This window comes from Pezoporus occidentalis, unplaced genomic scaffold, assembly GCF_034315485.1.
Source record: "Pezoporus occidentalis ecotype Australia unplaced genomic scaffold, CSIRO_AGI_Poc_V1 ctg164, whole genome shotgun sequence".
Lineage (NCBI taxonomy): Eukaryota > Metazoa > Chordata > Aves > Psittaciformes > Psittacidae > Pezoporus > Pezoporus occidentalis.
This window is the reverse complement of record NW_026913466.1, coordinates 983,623-1,002,649: the sequence shown is the minus strand read 5'-3', so window position 1 is coordinate 1,002,649 and position 19,027 is coordinate 983,623.

Sequence of the window (19,027 nt, the reverse complement as noted above, 5' to 3'; positions counted from 1 at the left end):
ACTGGAAGGCAGCTATACAGTGTAGGTGCCTGGAGGTATGTGCCACTGCAGCAGGGCACTGGAGATGGTGCACGGGCATGAGGGATGAATGCTCGCTGTTCCCTTGCCCTCTCCAGGGGTATTGAGCTACAGAGCTGCCTCCTCGCCATACAGAACACACACACTGTTGACAAGATGCTCAGCAGCTCTCACTGTGCTGGGCTTCTGGATGCCAGGATTGAGGAGAAAGAACACAAGAAATCCATTTCTCATCAGTGAGGGGGACTGGCTTCAAAACATGCCTGTATCCTGTGCTGGTTTGCACAGTGACAGCATCCTGGTACCCAGGGATGGTGCCTGGCTCTGCTCCCACCCAGAGGAGCACAACATGGGAACATGCCAAGCTGTGCCCTGCTCACACCACCACATTTGCACACTTGTTGCTCACACTCACCTGTACATGTTGCCATAGGAACTGCAGCCCCAGCATCCGCTGTGCCCAGCATGCTCACCCATCTCTGCTTACGCCTCCTCAGTCACCAGCTCCCCGCCTCATCCTCTCAGTTTGGGTGACAATCAGATTACTGCTGTAGCAGCCAATTATTGCATTAGTTATAATTAGCCTATTCATTTTTCTCTCCCCCTCCCTCCCACCTTGGAACATTTCCATGTCTCCATCCTTTTCCACCTTCACACTAGTTCTGGTCTCTGACTCCCATCCCCTTTTCTTTTGCACTCCTCAGCCACACAAAGCCTTGTTTGCGCTGCTGTACCCTTTCCTTCCTCTTCATTTCCCTGCTACTCACATCTCCTGTGCTCTTACCTGTGCCTCTTGCTCCACTCTCTCTCTCGGTCCTTCTCCTCCAGTTTCTTTCCCCTTAGACCTGCTGCCCGCTACATCAGGCTACTCCTTCACAGAGTCCTCTTCTTTCTTCTACCCCTATGCCAGCTTCTCTGAGGTCTGAGCCAGGCTTGCTTCTCTCCTGCACTCTCTCTGGTTCTTATACAGTCAACAGCATTTCTCATTCTCTGCTCTTGTCTATCCAATACCCCAGAAACAGAATTTCCTCTCACTTCCTAATAGCTTGTACCTCTAGCCTAACTCCACCCTTTACCTCTTAGAATCCTCACTTTCTTTGGGGGTCCTTCATCAAGCCCTCCAAGGTAAGCACATTATAATCTCTCATTGTCCCCAAATCCCTCCCTGACCCACCTTTCTTCTTCCTTGTTTTCTAATTGGGAAATTCTAGTCAGCACCACAGCCAACTCCACCTTCACCCTAGCGCTATATCTTTACTCCAGTGCTCATGCCATCAGGTTTCAGAGCCTCTCACTCCTCCATCCCCATTCCCCTGGCTGTCTTCCCAATTTTGATGCCATTGACTGCAAATTCCCTTTGAAGTCCTATTCCCTCTCTAGGAGTTGCTTTTCCTCTCTGCTACCTTCTCCCTTTCCACATAGCTGCCTGGATCAGGACCCCAGTGTCTTCCCTCCATCCCCAGCCCAGGCACATTTCTTTGTGCCCTGCCCAGTGAACCTGGAATTCTCCAGCACCCATGCCCTCTCCTTTCTCCCATGTGAAGGGCACAGATGTCTCCTGAGTCTCCTTCTGGAGACCATCTCATCTGCCTAGAGGGCTTCACCTACCATCTATAGCTGTGCTGGTCCCCACTCCCAATGGCTGTCTCCCCATCTTGCACCTCAGCCAACCTCTACCCCTTCCTAGATATGCTGAGTGCTGCTACCACCACCTTCACTGATCCCTCGCTTTTCCTTGCAAGTCCCTTGCATTTCCACACTCCATTTTCTTACTGGGAACACCACTCTTTCTTGCTTGGTTTCTTCTTCTTCCACTTCTCCAGCCTTGTGTCACCACCCCTGGTGAAGAAATCATTACATTTAGACTTGCTGCAGGACGTGCAGAAGGTGTGCATGTGAGAGAGCACATAAGGATGCTCCAAGTTAGACAAGGAATTTTCTGCTTGTGTTCTATTTTCATACATTCTTCAGACCATCTGTGGAAAGCTGACAAATGACTAGTTGGAAACATATTATAAAACCTTGCTATTTTACTTAAAACATTAATTTAGCAGGCTGAGATCTGAGAACTCAGCAAAACACTAACACTTTGCTTGTGCTTCCCCATTTTGCTCATCTTGTTTTACAACAAGAAGGTCTCACAGCTGAATGTGGCCTGGAGTCTTCCCCCAGCCCTGCCACCCTTGAGCCCATTTGGCTGCTAGCTTGGCATGTGTTATGCATTGCTGGAATCTTAGGTCCACATGTGGTTGTTAATACAGCCTGGAGTAATTTGCGTGTATGTTCTCAAGTCAGCAGAAGTGAGACAGTACTTCATTATTTCATAGTGACACCTCTGGATCCAAGATCAGCACATTACCAAGTCTTTCTTAAGCCTGTTTGCAGTGTTCTTTTAGGTGCTTTTTGTACACTGTGTTGTCCTGTTATCCATGTATGTGAACTCCAAGTTTCCAGCTGTGTATCCTCATTGTCCATTTGAACAGCATCCTGGATACAACTGGTATCTGTCTAGTTTCCAAACACCAAATGTGATGATACTGGCCTGGAAGAGACTAGCAGCACTATAGTCCCGGATTTCCCTGTATAATATTTCTGTTTTAGTTCCAAACCTCTGGAAAAATACCTCTTTCTGTGCTGCCTTTTTTACTCTCAGCTCCCCTGTATAGAACAGCTTGTCTCAGCTGTGCTTACTGCAGAATTTCTTCTTCACATCTGAACACCTGTTGTTGAACCCATCTTTAATCTGTCCTTGCACTCCCATTCTAGCATGTTTGTGCCTTTGTTATCATGCTATCAACTAGTTCTTCTGTCTTTCCTCTTCAAAAACAGTCACACAGACTTATCCTGTATGCATTCTTCTGCAAAACAAATTCAAGTCAGTGCAACAGAGAGTGAGAGACATGTACCCACACTTCTAACTCATGTAAACCTGTGCTTGCTGCTTCTGGGATGTAAGCTCTGGCTGGTTCTTTCACACCTTGTCCTCCTCATCTGCAGTTGATTCCATTGCAAACCCCCTTGCTTGGATGACTGAGTGGTAATTCTGAATACATATAAAATAACAATTACTAAATCTACAGTAAATGCACTAAAACGAGGCTGACTTTTCCAGTTTACACCCACTGACCATGGAACATTATGTAGGCTTCCTGCGCTAATCACAGTACTTTTCAGAGATGCAACCTTCACATACCCTGAATCAGTGACTGGTACCCTGCCCTACCTGAGCCCCAAAACCCTTCAGCTTTAGGGGTGGGAATTTGCTCAGAAAGGCTGATTCCAAACAGAACTGGAGCATGCACCAAAGGAGCAGATAGGTCCTTAAAAGCACAGGTCTAATCCCTTCCATTTTCCATCCTAAGTCCAATATTTCTATGCACACTGGCCAGCCCTTTGCGGTAACATCAGACATCAGGCAAGTGTTTCCTTCTGTTGTCTCTGCATCTCCCAAAGGACCTTTGGCTTGAGTGTCTTTGCCAACACATAAGAGGCAGCAAAAGCAGTTGGCAGATGGAGATGGGTGATGATGGTAGGAACGAGCTGCGCGTGATGCTAGTTGCTGTTTATTCTTCCAAAGTACAACCAGTTTGGCCAGGGCTGCCTGAACAGGAAGGAAGAGCTGATCTCTGCTCCACCTGGCTAAGCATGGAATGATCTGGGATGAAGTCCCAACTTGAGCAACCTGGGAGTGGGGGAAGCTGAAGAACCCTTAAGTTCAACCCCATTTTGCCCTTATTGTATTATCTATTGTATGGAGTTCCTAAATCTGAACGAGCAGAAAGTGGATCAGAAATACTGGCTTATTTGCTGGGTTTGTGGAGGGGGAAAGACAGGGTGAGCTTCACACTGCTGGTGCCATGGCAGTGTGAGACATAAGCAGGAGAGTGTTCTCCCCTTTCCGCTTGCCTTTTACACAGGAGGTGGGCTGTGCTGTCACCTCCTCATTTTGGGCCTGGAGAGAACAAGAAGAGTAGAAGCAGAGGGGTGATGGTCTTTCCACTCAATTCAATTAGCAGAGCCATTAAGTACAGCAAAATCCCCAAATTCCTCTGCTCACATTGGTGTAAGACCCTTATGTTTTCCTTTCCCAGAGCTGGACCATTTGGAAAACTGCTACAAGCAACCATACCCATAGAGAAGCTCTTTGTGTTCTCAGGAGCAGGCCCATGGCTGGATTATAGTTTGTCTGAAATCCAAGCTGTACTGCTGAATTGCAGTGTGTGTAGCAGTACATGGACTTCCGGGATGCCAACTCACCAGGTATCACCTGGTTTGGACACCACAGCTGTGTCTTTGCGTGATGCAGTTTTAGGACTGCTCCAAGACAAAATGGTTGGTAGTGCATGGAAAAGCCAGAATGGATCAGATACATTTCCTGGATCTCCACTTTGCTCTTCCAAGATATTTTCCCCAGTCCCTTCATCCGAGTTTGACGGATGTTCTCTTCCTGTTCACATTCAAGTGTGTGCAGGCTTGGAAAAATGCTGATGCAGGACTTGGAAATCCCTGAATGCAGCCAATGGAGAGTACTGAGCTCTCTCACCTACACAGGCAAATTTGCGCGCTGACACCTGCAGACCAAAGCTTATGAATTAACTTTCTGTCTTTGAGAATTTTAAGGTAAGATGCAGCATTTTACTGCACCTTTCTGATAAAATAGTGCCTGGCACAGCTTCACAAAGGGCAGGGTTCCACAGCCAGAAGGGCCTGCAGATGTGATGTAAGACAATGAGAGACCTCTTCAGTGCTGGGATAGCAATGGGAGGTGAAGCAGGATATTGTCAACAGCAAGATATAAGTCAACAGCAAGACTTTCACAACCTCTGTGGAAGTGGGGCAGACCTTGACAATGTTTATGAACTGCACTTGCAGAAGCTCTACCTTTAAAAACACAACAATACTTTTATTACTAACCTGTAAAACCTGGTGCTCTGAAAGAATAGCTCCTTTTATGTCAAGAAAACAAGAGACTCTTACTTCTTTCAGTGGGTAGCTGTATACAAAAGGACCACGGAAACCTGCATGGGTACACAATCCAGATAGACCACATGGAGAATGCCAAAGGAAAATGTAGGTCTCCCTTTCTTCCCATCATTGTGTAGGGATCACTAGTAATCATTAGGAATATGTTTCCAATTGCACTAGGCACAAAGCAATCAAAGAAACTTGTCCACATTGGCAAATTGAAGATGTCCTATCAGATCACATTACAGGAAGCTACACACTATAAATTGGGAGACGGGAGAGGTGCCTGAGGACTGGAGGAAAGCGAATGTCACTCCAGTCTTCAAAAAGGGCAAGAAGGAGGACCCGGGTAACTATAGACCGGTCAGCCTCACCTCCATCCCTGGGAAAGTGATGGAACACCTTGTCCTTGGTGCCATCTTAAGGCACATCAAGGATAAGTTAGAGGGGCAGTCAACATGGTTTCACCAGGGGGAAATCATGTTTGACCAATCTCTTAGCCTTTTATGAGGAAATAACGCGGTGGATGGATGATGGCAGAGCGGTGGATGTGGTCTACCTTGACTTCAGCAAAGCATTTGACACAGTCTCCCACAGCATCCTCACGGCTAAATTGAGGAAGTGTGGACTGGATGATCAGGTAGTGAGGTGGACTGCGAACTGGCTGAAGGAGAGAAGCCAGAGAGTTGTAGTCTATGGGGCTGAGTCTAGTTGGAGGCCTGTAACTAGTGGAGTGCCTCAAGGATCAGTACTGGGACCGGTATTATTTAATATATTCATCAATGATTTAGATGAGGGAATTGAGTGTACTATCAGCAAGTTCACTGATGACACTAAGCTGGGAGGAGTGGCTGACACGCCAGAAGGCTGTGCTGCCATCCAGCGAGACCTGGACAGGCTGGAGAGTTGGGCAGGGAATAACTGGATGAAATATAACAAGGGAAAGTGCAGAGTCCTGCATCTGGGCAGGAACAACCCCAGGTTCCAGTATAGGTTGGGAAATGACCTGTTAGATAGCAGTGTAGGGGAGAGGGACCTGGGGGTCCTAGTGGACGACAGGATGACCATGAGCCAACACTGTGCCCTTGTGGCTAAGAAGGCCAATGGCATCCTGGGATGTATTAGAAGGGCGGTGGTTAGTAGGTCGAGAGAGGTCCTCCTTCCCCTCTACTCTGCCCTGGTGAGACCCCATCTGGAATATTGTGTCCAGTTCTGGGCCCCTCGGTTCAAGAAGGACAGGGAGCTGCTGGAGAGAGTCCAGCGCAGGGCAACGAAGATGATTAAGGGAGTGGAGCATCTCCCTTACGAGGAAAGACTGAGGGAGCTGTGTCTCTATAGTTTAGAGAAGAGGAGACTGAGGGGTGACCTTATAAGTGTCTATAAATACATAAAGGGGGAGTGTCACGAGGATGGAGCCAGGCTCTACTCAGTGGCAAACAATGATAGGACAAGGGGTAATGGGTGCAAACTGGAACACAAGAGGTTCCACTTAAACTTGAGAAGAAACTTCTTCTCAGTGAGGGTGACGGAACACTGGAACAGGCTGCCCAGGGAGGTTGTGGAGCCTCCTTCCCTGGAGACATTCAAAACCCGCCTGGACACATTCCTGTGTAACATTATCTAGGTGTTCCTGCTCCGGCAGGGGGATTGGACTAGATGATCCTTTGAGGTCCCTTCCAATCTCTAGCATACTGTGATACTGTGTGATACTGTGTGAAATCCTTAGTTACATCAACAAAACCAGCATCCACATGGCTGCAGGACACAGTGTAGTCAATTTCCATATGCCTTAGGAGAAAAGAGAGACCAGATCCTTAAAGGAAATTAACTTGGTCTTTGGAAGATGCCCACTAATATGTTTTTCCCCTACTCAGCATCCCACCTTCCCTCACAGCACCCAAGAGGCAGCACGCTCACCCAGTCTGGCACTCTCAGCACATTCCAGGCTCCCCAGCGCCCTCTCCCCATCCATTACCTGTGCTAGTGGTGTTCAGTGCTCTGAAACAGGTCAGAGATAACCGCAGCCGTTGACTGGTATCTTCCAATAGTTGTCATAAAACCACTGCTTTATCCTAGCCCTAAGAAAGCTTTCTTGTTTCATAAGACCACTTTACCAGCAGAATTGGAATAAATAGAACCACAGAATGGCTTGGGTTGGAAAGGACATTGAGGTCATCCAGTTCCAACCTCATGCCATGGGCAGGGATGCCTCACGCTAGACTGAGTTGCTCCAAGCCCCATGCAACCCAGCCTTGAACACTGCCACAGATGGAGCATTTACCACTTCTTTGGGCAGCCTGTTCCCGTGCTTCACCACCCTCACAGTAAAGAACTTCTTCCTCATATCCAACCTAAATCACCCTGTTTAAGCTTGCACCCATTACCCCTTGTCCTATTGCTACAGTCCCTGATTAAGAGTCCCTCTCCGGCGTCCTTGTAGCCCCCTTCAGGAAGGCTGCTATGAGGTCTCCACACAGCCTTCTCTTCTCCAGGCTGAACAGCCCCAACTTTCTCAGCCTGTCTTCATACAGGAGGTGCTCCAGCCCCTGATGATCTCATGGCCTCCTCTGGACTTGCTCCATGTCCTTCTGATGTTGTGGAAGTAAAAACTGCAAAGGAGAAATGTTTACTTTGATTATCACTGCAGAGATACTTTAAAGATGCTTTGGAAGCAAACTCTTCTCAAGCTACAACTGTTCTCTGATGTGGGTCAGGGCTTCATGCAAAGCATCCCAATGATCTGCTGCCATTCACTGAGTGGGTGTGCAAAGAAGGTGTTTCTGCATCCATTTGACCCTTCAATTAGTGGCTCAGATTCTCAGGCAGGCAAAACTCCCACTGAAACCAAGGAATTCGGTTGGCAACCCAGCCTGAAACCTACAGCATCTGCAGGGGGGGAGCGAACCAGACCGGTCCCTGTCGGTGCAAAGGGCTTACAAAGGAGGCGCTGAGCAGAGCGGTGGCACTGCTGGTCCCCGACGGCAGGTGACACTGCGACACCGGCCACTGCTGGGGCTGCGGTGCTCTCCCAGTGAGCTACAGCTCCTAGATCCAGTCTTCTCTCTCTATAGCATCTCTCCATACGGATGCCTTCCCAAGCGCCAGGTGAAAGCTGGGTGCTATCAAAGGCAGGTTTGCTGTGACTCAACAGCGTTACCTGCTCTGGTGCTGTGTGAAGGATCCAAGAGGCAGCATTCACCTGCTTAGCAGGAACATTTGGGGATGAAGCGCTACCTGCCTACAGCTTTTTACCATGGTGTCTTATTAACAACACTGTGCTGCTGGCCCAGTCTCCCCAAGGGCATTGCCATGCTTGGACTTGTCACCTACCTCAGCTATGTCTTCTGTCCATCAGTGACAGTACATCCTGTACTTCTGGATGTCTTCCTTGGGGTTGCATAAGGCCTCAGCATCAGTATCATCAGGTGCTCTCTGTAAAGGGAGCAGCACAAGCAGCCTCCACTGGACACACATAACCAGGAGCCCCTTCACTTTCCCCAGCACCCAGCCTGGGGAAACAAGCCCCACATCCCCCCCAGATTCCCATCAGCTTGTCAGCTCCCTTCCCCATGCAAGGGGCTGATGGCAACATGGCTTCATCAAAGGCGTTTGCCCTGAGCACCACAATCTGCTAGCAAGGACACAAGAAATCTGGCCTCAAGGTACTGCTTTAAGCCAGCTAACTCTGAACCTGAAATGTATTGAATCCAGGTAACATTAACTGGGTTTAACTTGCTCCTTACATCCACAAAGACAAGCTAAATAGATGGGAATCTCTGCAGCTGATGCAAGTGCATCTACGCAAGGGTTTGCACCAGTAAACTGTAGAGCTCTGAAGGAGTGCTGCACCATGACCCTCCTGTGGGCCTTCCAGTCATTCAGATGCTTTGTCTCCAGGCCTTCATAGGCATCACCAACATACACACACACTCTCCAGAACAAGCAGGTTTTTCCTTTGTAGAGCTCTAATCTGTTTTCCAAGCACTGCTGCTGGAAAGCCATATCAACAGTTTCACCTCACACTAGTTTCTTCTTAGCAGCAATGAAAAACAATAGAAGATGCACATATGCTATAATTGTATGTAATAAAAGATGCCCATATCGTATGATTGTATGTAATAATGACATGTAATTATGGAATGACGCAGCTCCTACTTACTGAAGCTGAACAGACTTAGTAACATAGGAGGAGCATCCACAGAGTTAGGGAGACAACTGCTTTTTCCCTTGCGCTTCCAGGGCAGTCTAACTGTCTCTGCCTGCCTTGGCCACATCTTGAGGCTTGCCCTCTGGATCTGCTCCTGTACATTATCCAGCTGAGAGACTTTCTGCTGGCTCTTGTTCAACCAGATTCCTCTCAGTACTTTGGAAGGTCTCTGAGGTCAAGCTGGGCAAGAGCAAAGTTGTTTTCTCAGACAGTGCCATCCTTTTTCTCCTTCCAGAAAGCTTTGCTGCTCGTGAAACGCTTCCAGTTTCCCATCAGGCTCACATTAGAATTCCTACTGTTCTCTGCTGGCTGCTCAGTCACACTCCAAGTCTTCCTGCAATTCAGTGATCTGAGAACCCAGGTCACTGTTTTGGTCAGAGCTGCTTCCTCCTCCACCTTCACCTCACAGCTCTTCTTCCTTCCTCTGTGCTCCTCAGGCTGCAGACTCAGTACATCCCTCCTGCTCCATGCACCCTGTCTCAGCTCCTGTCACAGTTTTCCTCCTTGCATTACAGACAACAGCCACGACCCGAGGTTCAGCCACACAGTTCCTGCCAGTAGCTTTTCCTTGCTGCCTGCAGTTCAGGAGAGCATCTCGGTGTCCTGGTCGTGGAGCCATGGGAGCTTCCTGGGGTGGCAGGGCAGGACCCAGCGAGCAGGATGTGTCCCACCACCCCAGCTAGGGAGCAGGGCTGGGCAGGCCAGGAGGCATCGGACACGTTCCTGGGGCTGGGCCAGGACATCAGGAATCACTGTGACCATAAGCAAAGGCTTTGTGGATGGATGGGATCATTTCCCATCCTGCTTCCTCTAACATGGCAGCAAAGCAGCACTGACATCCCTCCTGAGTCCCTAAATGGCAGTTGCTGGCAAGTTCTGTGTGTGGATGGGAAAAGCCACGCAGCACATCTCATCCATTCACACACATTCCACGTAACAGACTGATTCTTTACACCCTCCCTCCTGCTGCTTGTGTCAAGGTTGATGATGCACCCAGAGTCATCACTGCCCCACCATCTACCCCAAACACACAGCTTCTGGGTGCTTTGCTAGTCCCCTAACACACTGTTCCTCTGGGTCAGGTGCCCACCCCCCCAAGCATTGCCAGCAGTAATGTCCATAGGACTGCCTTCTGCCAGCACAGCACCAGTGCCCTATCACAGCACTTATACTGCACTGGAACAGCTGCTGCACACTTAAATCTACCCCGTTCTATATAAGCCTTCATATCTTCAACCTCCCTACATTTCCAAGGGCAGGAAGAACCTTACCTCTTGCAATTCATCTGTTGAGTGCTGTGTAATAAAAGCCAGTTCCTTGAGGAGTCTGCTCTACAGGCCTACCCATGCTAAGATTGCCTTTAATAATTTGTCAGGCTATCAGGTTTGTGCTGTGTTGGTTTTACCTACAGGATGTTTCTGTGTCTTTCCTCCTCCTCTCTGATTTTAATGTGATGGCACACACAGGCTGTACTGTGAACAAGTGAAAATGCGTGTTCAGACTTCGATAGGAGCTACTGACAGGCTCTGGGTTTTATGATTCAAAGGTATTTATAATACAGCAGGAGGCTTTCAAAGCGCATACATGCGTACACACATCTTCCTTTTCCTTTGATTTAGTACTTTCCCTGCTTTTCAGAGAAAGTAGCTGCTCATCACACACCTGAACCATCACTCTTAAAGAACTGGAAGCCTGATAATATTTGCATCGCTGTTCCCTTTTCCTACTTGCCTGTTTTCCATGTTACATTCCAAGGAGTCTGTTTTAATTTCCTTCTTCTATTCTTTAAAGACTCCTGGACATGTTTCTTTCACTCCTTCTGCATTACCTGTATCCCCTTACTGATGTCTGGAGTCCAAGTCTCTCTTTGCATAGTCCAAAGTCACTGTAAACCAGGTCTGACCTCTCTGCTCTTTAATCACATTAAAGACATTTGATCCATCTTTATAGATGTAGGTAACTGCACTGTGCTGCCATCCTAACTACCCCTTTTCCATATGCTTTTTCTAATAAAGACTTGCAGTAATGCACCTGAAAAAGAGCTGTCCACTAGACCTCATTCCCTGCCATTTACAGACAATTCCCATTAGCCTCTTTTTCCCTTGTAGTGCTCCAGAAAACTCCATCAGGAGAACTTTTCTGTGCTTGCTCTCCTTACAGCCAGGCATCTCAACAGGCCTGAAGAAAGTCATTCCCAGTGTCCAACAGCAACAGGGCAAAGGAAAAACCCGAACCCATATTTGCCTTTCATGAAGCAAAACAAACCTGTAAACACAGCAACTCCAATCACTTGATCTGGCTCCCACCACCTCATCTATTACACTCCTGCCTGCAGGAGTCTAGCTCATTCCTGACCATCTTTGCTTCCCCACTGGGTGCCCAAAACCCAAGATGTCCCACAACTTTCTCATTCCAAAGGGTCTTTCCCAGATCCCAAAACTGTTGCTCTGGAGTTACACTTTGTCCCTGAACATGCCCCAAGCCAACCCTGATGCTACATTGCCTGGCAAGGCAAGGGGAATCCTGGGCACCCTTTGCTGTACCATGAGCAAATCCAGCACACAAGTGGAGAGAAGGCTGAGGATGGTCTAAAAACCTCTGCAGCTTCCTGTATTCCAGTTCCTAGTGTAAGAAGCTGGCATGATCTGGGATTGCCTGGGACACTTGGGTCAATAACACAGCCCCTGGCTGCGTCTGCACTTGCCATTGTCCCAGTGGGCTTGCTATGAATCCATAGGGAGGGGAGGGAACTGTGCTGAGCCATATTTACACCATGGGTACGCCTTGTGGGCTGTAGGCTTCCAGGAGCTGTAATCCTCGTGCCATGATAGCTGCCACATTAGGACTCCTGTTTCAGCCAGGGAGAGCTGCTCAGGAAGAAGGTTTCCCCATGCCCAGCCCTCACTACCTCCCCTCCTGGCCTCTCATACATAGCACTGGAGCCCATCACACTGAGCCTCAATGCCTGAGCTGGGCAATTGCCCTGGAAAAGGGGCCAGAAAGAGCACAGAATGAATTTCATTCTGCAGCCAAGGACATCCTATTATCTCCAGAGCACAGCACCACTCCATCCTTTTTCTTCTAAGAATATAACCAAATGCAGTGCACTGAGGAAAACTTGGCTGTTGCTTTTATAATCATCAAGATAAAGAGAACAATGTGCAGGACTGTTCTTACAGCAGGGCTGCTTGGAGAACTGCTCATCCAGGGCTGCTTTTCAGCCACATTATTCAAGGAGTCTCTTTACCCCATGCTGCCAGCAGTTGGAAGGATGGTTCTGGGCAGTGAAATGGTGTCCTGTTGGCCTGCAGGTACCTGTTTTTATCACTTTGGCCAAGCACAAACCTCATCAGAAGAGAGCAGCATTTCTCCCTGCTGAAACACTCTTCACTATGTGCAGAGCTGCAGCACAGCAGCTGGAACCTCAAGCAGTTGGATAAAGCCACATGCTTTCTGTGCGCTGACTGCTGTCACTTGGGCTGTACCTGGCATCCCTCTGTGGGATGCCTCCAGTCCATCCCCTGGCTTGAGGGCCGCTGGGAAGTCACAGCTGACAGCACCATAGGCCTGTGTAAGCATAGTGCTCTTAGGAATGGCCCTAAGCAGTTAGGAAAGAGACATCTAGCCTTAAAAAACAGATGTGGACTCTTACATCTACATGTGGAAGGCATCAGAGCTGCCCCACAGACATTTCAGGAGGAGCAGCGATGTGGCTTCTCACAACCACATCCCTCCTCCACAGCACAGGCAGATGGAGCACAGGTACCCAGGATACAGCCGTGGGTGCTCCCAGGGATTAGGGACACTGCTGGCACCATGCATGGGTCCTAGTGGCAGCTCCCAAAGCACCATGAGTGACTCTGACATGCTTTGCCATTGCATTACTATTGCAGCCACTGTTCTCAGCCTACCTACATCCTCAAGATGAGAAAGGAAAACGCTACTCAACAGTCAGATATCCATTTCCTTGGATCCTCTCCCTGTTTCCAGACTTACATGTGCCCAAGTAATTCGCAGTCACGTCTAGGTTTTGCATTGCCACTAACTCCATTAGTAAATGGATTTCTTCTCCCACGGAGTTCCTGCAGCTGCTGATGTCTTGCCAGTTAATTTCTCATATATTTCCTTTCCTATCTGGATCTAATTAGTGAGCAAACGTAATGAGGCACAGTAGGAAGAAAATAGGCAGATAAAAGCTGACACAGATCAGATGCCTCTTTCAGCCACTGCAACACCAATAGTGTGTGGGTAAAATCAGCTGGATGAGAGAAGCCAGCACGTGGACAAACAACCACCAGGATTTGATCATCAGCTGCTTACACATTGGGTTTGAAACACCCTGCCCTCAGGGCATCAGCATTTCTCTGAGCTTCCCAGTGTTGTGCAGCTCAACGAAGACATTGAGAAGGAAAGCATCCGATAGTGTGGGGACCAATGGTTGAAGGAAGACCGAAAGCAAAGACCATCCTAAGGGAGCACACGCATGAACAACAACAAAGAATGCATGTGGACACAGTTTCCCTTCACCTCCAGTCAGACACTGTGCCCATCTCCGAGGCTGCTCAATCTCGGCTACATGCACCTTCATCCATTAGTGCCTCTCAACACCACAGCACACACACACAGAGCACACTGTGCCCAGGAGACATTAACTTTCTCCATCAACAACACCACAAGCTTATAACTGTTCCCTCCATTTTCTGCTCAGGCTCCCTATAAGAAACCAAAGACAAAGCCCTTATACCCAATGCAGACAGTGGCAGGGACTCAGGGGCTACAGAAATCAATGAAAGGCTGTAGGAAAGAGCCTGAGAATGAGAGGAGAGATCCACAGATAGGGGAAAAAAGTGTCCAGCAGCAGGGATGTGAGATCCCGAAGTGAATGGAGGCCTAAAGCTCACCATGGGAGCACAACTACCTCCACAGAAACACTCACCAGACACTAAGGGACCATGTGCATGGACTGCACCATGCCTGCAGGGCGGAGAACTTGATATCCAGCTGCAGTGAAACCATTTGAGCACAGCACTGATCTGAAGCAAATGCCCTACACCTGGCCCTTTGGCTTTCTGATTGAACCTGCACCAACACAGCTGGTCTTATAGCTAGTTCTAATGCATTGTAAGCAACATCACAGCCCCCAACACCTTTAGTGCAAAATTTCTTATAAGCTTTATTGTGGAATATATGAGAAGGAAAATGTGTGCTAAACTCATGTGTGTGGTAGAAGCATATAGCTCTTCAAATCCTTCTCATCCTCTTCCTTGTTTCTAAGGCTTGAAGTCCTGCTTACATTTCAAATATTACATTTCAATGTACATTTTCAATATACAGTTCAAGGCCAGGTTGGATGAACATGGGTGACATGGTTTAGCGTGTGGCGTCCCTGTCCATGGCAGGGGGTTGGAACTGGATGTTCTTGAGGTCCTTTCCTACCCAAACCCTGTGATTTACAATCACAGAATGTGCACATAAATACATGTAAATGTGCACATAAATAAATACGTGTCTTTATCACAGGTGGTTTTCCCTAAGGAGTGTACTGCAGCAGGCGCTCCAGTGGGCACAGGTCCCTTTGTGCAACCCAGAGGAGATGAAGGACAATTAAGTGGTGGCAGCCACCCCACTGCTGACCTGCTGCCTGCAAACCAAGCCCCTGCCCTTTGTGCCTTGCACTGCCAGACCACCAGCGTGGCTGGACCTCTTGGGTACCCTTGGCTGTGGTTTAATGATAGGAAATAAGGCACAAAAGATTTATTCACAGAGGTTGTGTTTGTGTGTTTTCAACTCTCCCTTTCTGGTCTCCAGGGTGAGCAGAGCCTGCAGTTTATGTCTTGCTGAAGAAGTGAAAACATGCATTTTTTGACTTAAGTGGTTTTATTACTTCAGTCTGCCAGGTATTTTATTAAGTGTTAGGAAAATAAGCAAATGAAACCTCCCACTGTTGTGTTATAAATAGATCAGACTCTTGGAGCCCTCCTGTTACTGTTTCACAAAAAAACCCCAAGCTGCCTTTCACTTCTGATGCTCTTCCTGAGTAATAAAGGAGGAGGAAGGCACAACCCTTTGGTCCTGATTTGTAGTTTGCTATTTAGATTCCCCTTCTTCCTTCTCTGTGACTCTGGCAGATGACAGAGATGTCTTGTTCTCTGTGCACCAAGGGAGAGGCTTGCATGAGATGTCCCCAGCTTCCCTTGGTCCCCATGGCCAAACCCTCCTTTGGCTGCCACCTGCATGCCTTGTCCCTCTGTGCATCATTTCACCCCTGTGCTATCCTCAGCCTCATCCAAGCTGAGTTTCCGACAAGCACTGTGTACCATAGGCTTTGTAGGAGGCTTTTCTTTCCAGCTCAGTGGTGGAGGGAAGATGATGCTGTCAATCCCCTTTGCCTGCAAGGCTCTCTCATAGTCCCTCAGGGAGCTAAAAGGAAATGACTGTTTATTAACAGTGGACTCAAACACAGAAGAGCTGCAGGAAGCAAATCAGAGTGAGGCATTCACTGGGTGAGCCATGATAATCTTGCCTAAAGTACTGGTTTTGCAGGAAAAAGAAGCCGAAAGCAGGAAACAGCACTGAGGAGCAGCCAGTGAAATACAGCACTTCCTCATCTGACCCGAGAGCTGCTCACTTTTATCAGCCTGTGGATTCAGCACACCCATTAAGGTGATGTGATATAGGGCTGCTTTTTTGGTATCGTTTTTGATGCTCTGATTTGCTGAGCGTTTGGGTTACTGGTCATGTACTTCTCACATACTCTGCTTGCATGAGGCTTTCCTTTGTGCTCCTGCTCATGTACTCTGCTTGCATGAGGTTTCACTGGTCTTTGCCTTGTAACAGCAGCAATAATTTCCCTTTTCCCATTTCCTGGGGGAAGCAGCTTGACCAGTGGAGGAGGCAGGAAGGCGAAGGTGCCCTGGTACCCTTGGCTCAATAACCCTATCTCTAACCCTGACCCTAACCCCTCCAGATGTGCCTCTGGATACACCTGAGCCTGGAGGTGGATGGCAGAAGACAGTGGCTATTGAAGGAACCAGAAATAAAGCTGGAAAGAGGAAGTTCAAAACTGGCCCAGCTTTTCCTGTACATCTGGGTTATTTATTTAGTTCGTTGCTGCTGTTTGTGGCTTGGGGAATTATCCTTTTTTCCCCTCAATGACAGGGGGATGAGGAAAGGGAGAAGCTTTGGGGAACAGGCAAGGGAATAAAAAACTCTTTCCATCCAAATGGAGGGAAGAAAGAGAAGGATTTAAGAGGAGCGATTGCAAGGATAAGAGCTTCCCCGGGTACCTGTCAGATTTTAACTCTGAACAAAGAGCAGAAATAGAGAGCAGCAGGAAAATCCCCTTCCTCTTCCACTCTGGCTGTCATCACTGGTGTTTACAGTGGGTCCCTGTAGCCCTCCCCAGTGCACACCCTGGCACTGGGATTGTTGTGCTCCCCATAGCCAGGGACAACCAGAAACCACACATCTTCTGCTTTAGAACCCACTCAATGGCCTGCTCAGCCTGGGGAGCCAGGGGAGCCCGTCTCCCATCACTGAGACAAGCCACCACAGTGTGAACACATCCGTGCTGCTGTTAACGTATAAAGAGTAGAGAAGGAGCTGAGGTCATCTTTACACCAGGGGTGGAACTGCATTTCCTACCACAACGTGTCAGATTAGTTACTATCTGGTGTATATGCAACTACCACTTGGATCAGATCAGGATCTGTTACACGTAGGAAGTGGAAAGAGCCTGTTATTGCTGTCTGCGTTACTGCACATAGAGTCGAGAGAGGGATTTTCAGGGACCTCTGCTGAGACACAGAGCTAGAACAGGCTATTCCAGCAGTGGGCTTCACCTGAGGATCTCGGGGTGTTGTACGTCAGCTTGATAAACTCCTTTAAATGCACCCCGATGTCAAAAGCAGGGATAGAGATGGCAGAGAGTCACAAGGTGTCATAAATCTGGCACCTATTGAGTTATCTGTGCACCCATGGCAAGTAATGCATCGCAGACCTGAAACCAAAGTGCTGGGGGACACCATGTTATTAAACCCCAGGGAACCAGTCCTGGTGGTTGGAAGGCAACCAAAGCATCCAAGGCACATGTACAGATGGGATCAAAACCAGCGGGAGAGCTGCGGGACCAGTAGCAGCACAGCATCTATGGAACTCACTTCAAAGGCTCCTAAAATTGGGAACATCCCTTATACAATGAGAGATGGTTTAACGTGGGATGCCCTTGGAAGCCTGAAGCACCACCCTCCACTGCAGAGCACCAGGAGAGGGACAAACAGCAGTAAATGAGATTGCAGATCCTACCAGCACTGATCCTGCCTGCATTTGCTCCTGGTACATCAGCTTCCTGAAGTTACCCTTTGAAGGGGGGACTGCTTTGCCCTATTCTGGATTTGTAAGAATCTCATTTAGGTTCTAGCTGTAGCCAACCACTTGTTCCTAAGGGTAACCTCGCACTGAAGTTCTGTGCTTCTTTAAGTACTCCCTTTGTTTACAGTGAAGAAACAGGATGCTTTGCAAAATATGTTACTAAATAAATAGAGCTGCAGGCAGTCTCCACATGACCCTGCTGGCAAAAGACACTGAAATTCCATTTTAATTCAGCAAAATATCAGCACTTATTTACCACAGTCCATAAAATTTATGTGACAAAATACCTCTGACAGACAGCTCAGCAGCTCTCTTACTCCAGCAATGTAAAAGCACAGCAGATAACTCAGTCCTAAGTCAGCTCAGTGCATGTGGCAGCCCTACATTCCCTTGCCTGCTCTGTCTGGTTCCAGCTGCCTGAAGTAGCTTAGGGTTCACCTTTAGTATAAGCTAATTGCCACACTGTAAAGGGACATGGCCACCCTTGTCCTGTTTGGCCTGTTGACACTGGGTTTGAAGGAAGCACGATCTTGCCATTACTATTCCCAATGCCACTGCCACCTTGCTACATCAAAGATGCTGCTGGATGAGCTACCTGGACCCCCCAGTTTAGGTGCAACTTCATAAGGCTTGGCAGCAGAGGAAAGCATAGGCTGATAAAGTAGTGCTTTATAACAGGATGGTTTGAGCTTGCCTGCAATGTAGGTGTTTCACTCCATGCCCTGGGATCCCACACCTTGCCAGAGCTGGGAATCTGACCCTGGCCAAAAGCCACCACTGGCCATGGTGGTTGCACTCCTTGTATTTATTTTCCCATTGGAAACACAGCCTCTGGCACACTCAGTCCTTCCTCAGCCTGAGACACATGGAGGAAGCTCTGCTCTGTAAACCAGCCCCATTTCAGCCTGTTCACCTGCAGACAGCCCACATTTACCTGCCTGAGCCAAAGCCACCAGCTACAGTCCAGTCACAACACAGCTTATTTCATATCCAGAGAACGATAAAAACACAACTTCTCTGCCAGCACAAGCCTTTGCCTGTGGGCCACTGCTCCTGTGTGGCTCATGGGGATAGAGGCAGCAGTGGGGAAGACCTGCACCCTTGGCATGAAAAAGAAGAGAAACAGAAACTGCTTCTTCTTCATCTGAATCTTTAGAGCTTCATGTCCTTGTTCCAAAGGTGGACAGACATGCAATTGTCTTCCCATCGCCCACACTATCAAATGCAATAAATGAAGTCATACAAGCAAACCATCACAGTCATTGGGAATTTCCAGTTTCTATTTGAAGGACAAATTGGCCCTAGCCCTGGCTTACTGGCAAGCAGATGATGTAGCTGCTGGAACTCGGAGCCCCCCAGGGTGGGGGTTTCTCAGGATATGGTGGCTGCTTAGTCAGCTCCTGCTCCCCAGCACACATATTCGGGAATCTGACAGGTTTGTTGGAGCTCAGCTTACTGGGGCCATGA